We start from the raw sequence: 10,414 nt of genomic DNA, 5'->3' as shown, positions 1-10,414 counted from the left end.
AGATTATCTCTCATGTCTGGTGGGGACTCCCGTATGCGTGGACGGCAAATATAGGTGTCCGGATATCCTATTACTTTCTATAAAACCGACTTTGTACAAACCCTAAGCCCCTCCGGTGTCTATATAAACCGAAGGGTAGATCGGAGGCAGGATCACAACATTGCTAGGCTAGCTATCTAGGGTTAGCCAAATCGATCTCGTGGTGGATCGACTCTTGTAACCCCTATACCCTCGAATATAATCAAGCAGGAGTACGGTTTTACCTCCATTAAGAGGGCTCGAACCTAGGTAAACACTGTGTCCCTTCTCCTTTGTTACTATTGATCCTCAGACGCTCAGCTTGGGCCCCCCTACTAGATATCTGCCGGTTTTGACACCGACATTGGTGCTTTCATTGAGAGCTCCGCTGTGTCATTGACAGAAGGATTGATGGCTCACCTCTTCATCAATGGTGACACTGTGTCCAGGGAGACTTTTCTTCCTAGACAAGTTTTTGTGTTTTGTGACTTTGTGCTTCGAGCCAACTCGACCGACCGCCTCGAGCAGGTCGATAGTTACGCCCCTGGCCACCAGATCAGGTTTGGAAACCTGAATTACATTGCTGACATCCGAGCAGACTTGGTCTTTGATGGGTTTGCTGCCTCGGCCGCCACTCTGCGTCCCATCCAAGAAGACTCTTGGGATCCCCTATCGGATCTCGTCCAGGGGTCAACACCAGCACTCACCTCGGCCTTAGATCCGGGGCAGGTTTCATCGTCTGAAGACAGGAGCGTAAGCCCCGCCGGACTATTTCCCCTTATCGAACTTCCTACCGAAGACCCAGACGCAGGCTTAAACCTGGCTCTAGGCAACCGTTCCGAACTGCCGAGGTCTACACTTAGCGGACCCGATCACGCGCTCCAAGCCGAACACATCGCGACGGACCCGCGGTTCTCGCTCCCGCTCTTAGACGAAACGTTGGGTCTGATGAAGTCTCTCGCCATCACGAAGGCTTTACCTCCAAACTGCACCCAACCTGGACTAGGGGCTAAGAGAGGGGAGTTTTACGCCCCACCCATCACCCACTTAATAGCCACTGTCGAGGACTTAACTGACATGCTAGATTATGCGTCCGAAGACATCGACGACATGGACGACAATGCTGACGCCGAACCATGCCAAGTCCCACCCGTCACGGGGCGTTGGACGGCCACCTCAACCTACGATGTGTACATCATGGACACTCCGAAGAACGACGAGGAGAACCCAAGCCCAGATGAGGATAGACCTGTCGATAAGCCACCAAAGCACCGACGTCAGCGGCATCGCTCACAATCGCGTCGGGCAAAGGATAGTAATACCGGCACCGGATACAACGAGACTCCGAAAGGCGCCGAAGATGTCGAACACCTTATCGAGCCCACATCAGAACATGACGAGTGGGAAGAAGGTGAACACAACCCTGGACGCGCTGACAACGAAGATGCGGAGGACAACAACTACATGCCAAAATCCGAAGAGGAGGTTAGCCTCGGTGACGAAGACTTCATCGTCCCAGAAGAACCCCTCGACCAAGAACGCTTTAGGCGGCAGCTCATTGCCACAGCTCGGAGCCTGAAGAGGAAGCAGTGGTAGCTCAAAGAAGAGCAAGACACAATGAATGAGAGGTGGACTAAGGTCCTAGCCGCTGAGGAATACGGCCAAAATGACCTGTCAAAAGTTACCCTAGGCGTAAGCTGCTGCCTCAATTCGACGACGAAGTCCTTGAACCAATACCGTCAAAATACAATCAGGCAGATCAACCAGACCGACCACCACGTGGACGGGATAAAACGGCATACCAAGACAAATACCACCCCCACCCCCTCGCCGAAGAGGCAGGGAGACTGCAGCCATGGGATATACATACGATTTGCAACGTGACATAGCCATTAAAGCTGGCCAGACCAGATCAATCTACGGCTCAAAGGGCCATGCCCCAGCACAAGATAATGGCTATAAAGCCCGACATGACGATCGTTACTATGTTCGGGATCAGTACCAAACTCAGATGTCCGCCGATCTCCGCCGTGACATTGCGCGATATAGAGGGGCCGCACACCCCCTATGCTTCACTAATGAGGTTATGGAACAATAGTTTCTGGAAGGGTTTAAACCCGTAAACATCGAACTATACAATGGAACGACAGATCCGGCCGTCTGGATTGAAGATTTCCTCGTCCACATTCATCCTACTCCTTCCCCTAGTTTGCTTGGCTCTGACCTGGTTTCAATGTGTCCTCCGCCTTGTTGGACCCGTCTCTACTTCTTCTACTTATGGGACAAAACCCTAATCCGGTCGTCAGCTTGTGAGATGGTGCGCTTGTCTATGAGCTTAGTGGGCTCTGCACAGGGTGGTGGCCGTGTCCAAGGGTTGGATACTGCTTGCTATCCTTTCCCCTCTCCCTTTTGGGCTTCGGCTCGTTTCTCCTGTGAGTGGCCCAGAGCAGCCAGTTGGTCCATGCTGTGGGTATATGTGGCCCCGTTGAGGTTGTGTCAACCTAATCCTAGGGTTTTTTTGTTTCCTGCACTAAGATTTACAAGATCAGATCAGGTCACCTCCTTCCTCGTTCCATCCAAATCCTTCCACCCCCACCTCTGACCCGCTCCTTTGCTGAGGTGCTGAAGATGGGCTCGTTGGGCGACCGCAACACCAACGGCAAGAGGCAGCTTCATGGATCTAGTGAGGCCACTTGTGGACTCCTGGCGCCTGAGGCTGAGTTGAGGGCTAAGTTGCAGCATGGGCAGGAGGCACACCGCCGATTTGGTTTCTAGAAGAAGAGTGGTGTAAGGAGTAGCGCGCACATCAGGAGGAAAGGATGGTGGCAGCTTGCTCCTCTTCCCCCATCCCATCTCAATGGGTGGGCTCAGATTCCTCTGCCCTAGATACTTGGGAGGCAACAGCGTCAGGCACCGTGCCCCCTCCCCCATGCTCATGCTCCTCGTCCGACTGCGGCTGCTACTCTACTCGCTCCTCCTTCTAGTGTTTATGGGTTCCAAGGGCAGTTCCGTCCCAACTCCCTCCCTAGTGGCTTCCACAATGCCCTCCCAACAATCGGCCAAACAAGTTCAGGAAATTTTGGTTGAATGACAATTCTGATGGCTCTGATGATGGAGTCCTCACCCACCCCTGCCAATCTCTGGATATGCGCCACCGGTGGGTAGCTCTGGTAAATAGCTCGGGTCATCCTTCTTTCACATGTTTTCCATGTCATAGGCCGGGCCACTCTGAATCCCGCTGTATGTTTCCTCCTTTTCTGCCTGATTTGCTGTGTCGAAGGCCACCTCATAGTGGGTTGTACTAATCGCTCCAAACCTCCTTCAATTAAGCAGTATAGTCTAGGCTTGCCAGGTTATGCGTTTTTGGTTTGGATGGTGGTTTGGACGTGGTTGTGGTTGCGCCTCAGACATCTAACGTTGCCATCATCTCGGTCCAATCTGCTATGTGACCCTGCAGACAATTGCGGATGAGCTAAGGGAATGGGGCCCGGATGGTTGGGACTGGTAGTTACAGTAGATTTCACAATTAGAATTTGGGATTGCTTTCCCAGTCTCAGGAAAGTTTAAAGATGTTATCTAAGAGCACTAGTTTTATGCTTCGCGTGAACCAGCTTGTAATTTCTATCAAAAAGGTTGGGGACGATGATCGATGCTTTGGCAACTTGGCGGATCCCCGTGTTTTGTTAAATGATGTTCATTCGATCATGCGTAACAAGGCGTGTTTTATGGTGTTTGGTGAGCTCATTAGAAAACCTATTTCTGTGGATGAAGATTCTTTGGCTAGTCTGGCCCAGTTCATACGAGGAATTGGTGTAGTGCGCCAGATTGGGTCCGAAGTGGTTTCACCGAGGTATACCCCAAAAGTAAAGCCTTTCAGATCAATGTTCGAGCTGAGGGCCAGGTTTCTGCTCACACTCCCCCTCGTCTTCTAAAGTGTGACAAAAGACTTAGCCCCCATAGTTCTTAAGGTGGATAATAGGGTTGTGTCGTGTTGTGGTAGATATAATACAACTGCTGGGGAAGTTCTCACAAAAAACTCTTCTCTTTCCTCTCTACCTATGTTCTCTATGGGGTTTTATAGGCTACTTGAGGGTACCCACACTGGTCTTGATAAGCATCATAGCAGATTCTTTTAGAATTCGGCTGATAATAAAAAGAAGGATCAACTAGTCAAGTGGAAAATCATTTGCTAGCCTAAAAGCCACGGTGGCCTGGGCATTATTAACACGTCAATTATGAATTCTTGCTTAATTTTCAAATGGTGGTGGTGCATTCTTCTTGCTTCCGCTAGGACTTTTTGGTTTGATATTCTTAAAGCACAATATTTCCCTCCACTAGTGATCAGCTGGCTTTGGCTAATAATGGATCTCAATTTTGGCAGCTTTGAATAAGCTTAAAGATGTTTTCCGTTCTCATGTGAAGTTTATTGTTAAAGATGGGAAATCCAGTCGCTTTTGGCTTGATTGGTGGAACGAGCCACCCCTCTTTGCTCTTCTTTCCTGGTCATTTTCTCTTTTTGTGGTAATGTTGATATTACTATCTTTGATCTTACTAATTCTGGTTGGAATTTGGCCTTTCACTGCTCCCTATCTCTTGTAGAGTTGGAACAGTGGCATCAACTTGATGCCACTTTCCTCACACTCTCGGAGATTCTGGACTCAGTGGTCTAGCCTCATTCCCCCTTAGGAATTTTTTGGTCAAATCGCTTTACCATAGACTTATTGCTAGGTCCTGTTCTTCTAAGTTCATGGGTGTCTGGAGGGCTCGTGTTCCACTAAAAATTAAGACCTTTCTTTGGCAAGCCATCCATGGGAAGCTTCGTGATGTTGATCAAATTAGGAAGCATAATGCTCAAGCTGATTCTACTTGCTATTTATGCTCTAGGCCAGAAGATTCTGACCATATTATGTTTTCATGTGACTTTGTCATTCTCTTGTGAAGTTGTACTCGGTCGGGGTTGAGGGTTAGCTGGGCTCCGACCGATTTTTGCTCAATTACTGCCGCTTTTTAGTGCATTATCTGCCCCATTGAGATGCATATTCTAGTTTGGGTTTGCTGCTGCAGTTGGTCTCTTTGGACTACTCAAAATAAGTTTACCATCGAGCATGTGTTCCCGTCGAAACCAGCTAATGTTATTTTCAAATCCATTACACTAATGCAGTAGTGGAGGCCTCTGGTTAAGAGGTACGACATCGACGCCACGGACCTACTCAGCTATCGCTTCAGGGCTACGTCGAACTCTCTATCACCAAGGGTGCAAGCTCTAGCTTAGTGGACATCGTATCATCATTTACTAGTTTTCTTTTGGTACCTGGTTGTTGGCCCGATTGTCGTTTCTGAACTGTTCCTGTGGGATTTGTTGGTTGTTGGTTGTTCAGCAACTTGTGATACTTTTTTAATGGTTGTAATCGGTGTTGTGAATCTCCTTTTGCTTTATCTATAAACTCGGGAAATTTCCATTTCTCTAAAAAAAGATATAGATGAGAAATGGGAGGAGGCTCTGAGAGAGAACAGAGGAGAGATAGAGGAGAAGACTAAAGAGAGAAAAGGGAAGGAATAAGAGACATTGTGAAGTTTCTCGAGAGAGAGAGAGGGAGAGAGAGAGTGTAGGGAGACAACAGGTGCGATAGAGGTACTGCTGCTAATCACAATGGGTCGCAGGCCATGGTTGAGATCTCGAGGAAAGTGAATTTGGTACGAACGACATAGATAGAAGGTACTATGGAGCTCAACCTTGAAAAAAATCACTCTGAAGAACTTGGTGTGTGTGTGTGTGTAGGAAAGCAATGTAGGTCCTCCTCTATTTCAAAGAAGGCTAAATCACACTACATACTAGCTCATTCGTCCCCATCACCGAAGAGGACCCCCTGCATTCTTGCCTTGTCTCCATGGGTGTCATACCATGGGCGTGTAGAGAAGCTCGCACAGAGCATACCGTGAGGACTGGTGACAAAATCTAAAGGAGGAGAAAAACATTGGGTTGTTTTGCAAACACCAAAGCGAAGTCCACATTGTCATCACAACTACCACTGACTGCCTCACAACCACGCATCGACCCATTGATTAGGAGCAAAAGTTTGAAGGTCGACGCCTCCAACAATGTAACGAGGCTGTAGCGCTTCTCTGACAATCCGGGTTAATGATTTTCACCCGAAAATCGAGGAAGATGAGCGTGTAACCTCAATGAGGCCTCTGGGGAAGACATTGATGTCCAAGAACATCATCGTTATCGGCACTTACCACTGTCACGCAAAGCTATCTCCAGGGCACAACGACACCCATCCATCTAAAGGCCTATCACTACACCCCCGAAAAAGGAGAGAAGGGAACTACTGGTCAAGATGACACCCAAATCTAGGCATCATAGACGACCCACAAACCACAACCAATCGCTAAGAAGACCACTCTATTGCCTTAGCAGCCAACTAGCACCCTGCATTGCAAGGTTCACCGTTAGGACACAGGAGTGACCACCATCCGGGGCTGCCACCCCGACTTTCAAACCCCACGCCTTCACAACAAAAGAATGAAGAAACAATCCTTCGCAACCATGAGACCCAATGCCGACCAGTAGATCTCCAAGTGCAGACCACTAGTTTGCTACAAAAAACCCCTCTTAGATCTAGACTACCATCCTGGTCCAAAGCACCAAAATTCAAAATCGACGTTCGGTGCATACTCACACACACTACTAGCTAGCAGCAGAGAGGAGGGATATGGTGCTCCATCCAAACTTTCAAAGTGAATCGCCACATTATCGTGTTGATAGAGTTCCGCTTGCGAGAGGTTTCAACTTAAGATCCACAAAGCCCCACTAACATAGGAGGGCACCGAACGGGGCGCTGGCTCTTGGTCGTCAACTAGGACTTCCTTGTCGCCCAACCGCCAAACGTAGGTGCGCCACTCGCTATTGTAATGAGGTTCACATGAAGAGCGTCTCAATGACGCCGTCCTCGAGCTTCGTGAGCTCTCTGGCTGCCACTCACCGGGGATCAGAGAGTTGTAGTGAAAAGTGTTTGGTGGGCCGGAATGGTCACCTACCATGCTGCCCCGGATGGTGGGATGCAGGAACATTGAATAGTTTACGCATTAGGTATGTGATGCATAATTAATAGTAAATTTGGAAGAGTAGAGCTTTCATATAATTTGGTATGAAAAGGTAAAAGCATTAAGTTATGACTAAACTCCACTCCCTATGTGGTCCATAATGGCATGTATTTTGTCATAGTGTGTTTGGCAACTTTGGCGAAGGGAATGGGAGTTTAGACGAGGGGGTTAGGGTAATGGAAAATGTTGTGTCATTTTATTTCCTAGTGCTTTGTTTGGTATCTGGTATCTACTGCGATCTATGTGTGGGAATTTAGAGAGTTTGTGGGAATTGGTGAGAGATTAAGTAAGAGAAGCTCACACTAGTTTGGCTCTTGGAAGTGGTATCTGGTGCAACTCTTTACAAGCCGAATCTGATAGTACGGAGGAGGGAATAGACCCACCTCCTCATGTTTCCGTTGATCTTGATCACATAATATCACCAATCTTTGGCCGAGTTGAAGTAACTCCATTCACCAGTGTTAACATCAATAAGCCCAAACAACACTTTTATCGCACTGTAAATCCGCCTCATGAATGTAAAATTTCTGGGGCCCTTTTGCAAAATTGTAATATATTAGCTGTCCACACCCTTTCTTGCAAGATAAGCCAAGAATATTTCTTTCTCTTAGACGACAATCAATTTTTCCAAAAATCTGGCTTCATTAACTAAACACTTTAAAGAGTATATTCCAATGATGTCGACTACTCTACCGAAGCAGTAAGGTTCCAAACAGTTTAATTCTTGTTGTCATCGCTTGAGTGTCTTGCAAATTGACCCAAAGCAGAAAAAATAATCAATGATGTGTTCCACAAAGAGACCAAAATTTATCTTAATGTTGTTGATCCATCAATCGTACTAAAAAATCTCTCTCCATGGTTAGGTTCCTATGCATATAAATTTTTAAAATGGATAGTGCAATGTCTTTTCTTTTGCGGACCCCAAGCCAAGTTGCATGCCAAAAGGCTGCGGTTTTACCATGTCCAATGGTCATCGTGGTAACATCATAGAAGAGGTCCATATCAATGGCGTCGCAAGGGGGTCCCAATCCTATGCCCTATCCGGGTCTTCCATGAAAGCCATGACCAACATCATAGCTTGTGAATTAAGGACCGATAACCAATGCGTTTTTCTTTGCCATGCCATGCAAGTTAATTAATACGCTTGCACATGATCTTGTACACGCTTTTCAAATGATTCGCTGACAGAGGAAGATCTAAGTGCGGCAGTTGGAATTGAGTGCAAACATCCCAACAATCAAGAAGGATGCTGTTCAGATCGATGGACGAACAAAGGTAGTAGGCACTAAGAGCTGTTGCAGCACATTGGAAACATGACTGATAACCTCATCGAAGGTTGCAAAATGCTCAACAGGTTGCTGCTATCTTCTTTGCTAGGCGCCAGAAAAACCGTCCTGATGTCCTCATAAAGGGAGGTGTGAAGACATACACCCCAACCCCTTAATCTGTGAAGGCGATCAATAGAGGTCGCAAAATCTGAAATCTACTAGTTAAAGTGATCAATTTGATAGTTACATATAATTGACATAAAAGACATGTAAGGATATACTCCCTTCGTTTCTAAATATAAGTCTTTGGAGAGATTTCACTATGAACCCCATACGGATGTATGTAGATGCATTTTAGAGTGTAGATTCACTCATTTTGCTCCGTATGTAGTCCATAGTGAAATCTCTACAAAGACTTATATTTAGGAACGGAGGGAATAGTAAGGAACACAAATGAAATTTCAGGAGAAAATTCAGTAGATTAAATTCATTTCAATAGTTTTGCCTATATATGCAGTTTCTAATTTTGTTTCATTAATTTCTTCCATGTCACAGGCACTATGGAGATATTGAAGAAATAAGTGTAGAGGAGCCAATCGGAAGTAGGCCACCACTGTACGCACACATTACATTTTACTCACAGATGACACTCTTCCGTGTTCTAGACGGGAATATGAGAGTTAAGTTCATGACCAAGGGAAAACATCTATGGGCTCGACAGTATGTGCCAAAGAAGAAGAAGACAACTGATGTCTGATGACCTAAGCCTGATTTCATATACATTCAAGAACATTTTATGCCAAGCATTCTGGAAGCATACTTGAATAGAATCTGCACTTGTAAGATTATTCTTGTGCATATCTAATTCTTGTGCCTTCTGCACCTTATTACACATTTGTATCCCAGATTTATGGATATAGTTCTGATATTCAGACGCATGACACCGTGAGGACTCAAATTTGTACTTGTTAAGTATAATAAATCCATATTGTTGGTACAAACACAATGGTGTTAATCTTTAAATTCGTTCCTGGAACTGGAATGCTAATTGTTATTTTGCGGGAATCCTGGAATGCTATTGTACTCTATGGTAGTCATTGTGCGACGCTAGTCAAATGTTAAGCTCCAGTTTTGTATTTTCTTTGGAGTCTTTTTTCCTTTTTATAAGCTGAGCTGAGCTCCTTACCCACATGGGCCGCTGTCCTTCACTCGGTAATAACCACTGCACGAGCGTCATTGATCGCTTCGGTTGCCACGGCCACCTATGCCCCTTCAGAGTCTCCCAGTGCGTGTTAGCCTGCTATAAGCTCATCATCACGCAGCGTAGGATGCTATATTTTTCTGTTGTAAATAATGTGTGCATGGGCCTGATGTGACAGCCGCATGCACGCACGTAGTGGAGACGTGCACAGTGCACGCGCTCCTTCTTTCTCGTTGTTTCTCTCCCGGTCAGCACATATGGACGTGTGAAGGAGTCGTGGGATGGCGCGAGTTCACCGGATCACAGCGAGCAGGCCGGGAGGTTAGCTAGTTAGTTGTTTTCACTCAGTGTAACTAAGATAAGAGAAAGAGAAAGATAGCAGAAAAGCTGCGAGGTTTGTGCAGCCAAAAAACCACTCTCTCTCCAGTTCGTGTTCATCGTTCTCGCTCGCATCTCTCTCTCGATCGCTCGTTTGGCAACCACAATTGACATCAGAGCCATGGTGTTTGATCCTTGGCGGTCCGGCGGTGTTTGATCCATGGCATACATGTCAGGCGACGAGTCGGAGGAGAAGAACAAGAGCAGCACCAAGTTGCCGCAAATGACGCCACCGTCCACGGCGCCCCTGGCGCGCCTGACGGGCAACGGCAGCGGTGAGATCCGCATCATCGAGAGGGTGGTGCAGGAGAGCGAGAGCTCGTCATCGACCATGGTGCTCACTCGCACCAACTACATCGAGTGGGCGCTCGTGATACAGGTCAAGCTGTAGGTCACCGGCGTCTGGTCCGCTGTGACGACGGCGCTGCTGACAAGCGCGATG

General features: G+C 47.0%; 1 long non-coding RNA gene across 1 annotated transcript in view; it reads left to right on the top strand.

Annotated features, from left to right (window-relative positions):
* LOC119302098 overlaps window positions 1–5,460 on the top strand; it is a 7,596-nt gene extending 2,136 nt beyond the window's left edge. The window contains exon 4 of the long non-coding RNA XR_005147335.1: window positions 5,180–5,460. This is a non-coding gene — a long non-coding RNA (uncharacterized LOC119302098). The remainder of the gene's footprint in view (window positions 1–5,179) is intronic.
* Window positions 5,461–10,414: the final 4,954 nt, after the last annotated feature.

The sequence above is a fragment of the Triticum dicoccoides genome, chromosome 1B, assembly GCF_002162155.2.
Source record: "Triticum dicoccoides isolate Atlit2015 ecotype Zavitan chromosome 1B, WEW_v2.0, whole genome shotgun sequence".
In the NCBI taxonomy this organism is placed as follows: Eukaryota; Viridiplantae; Streptophyta; class Magnoliopsida; order Poales; family Poaceae; genus Triticum; species Triticum dicoccoides.
The sequence above is the reverse complement of the archived record's forward strand: the minus strand, read 5'-3'. Positions and strand labels throughout refer to the sequence as shown.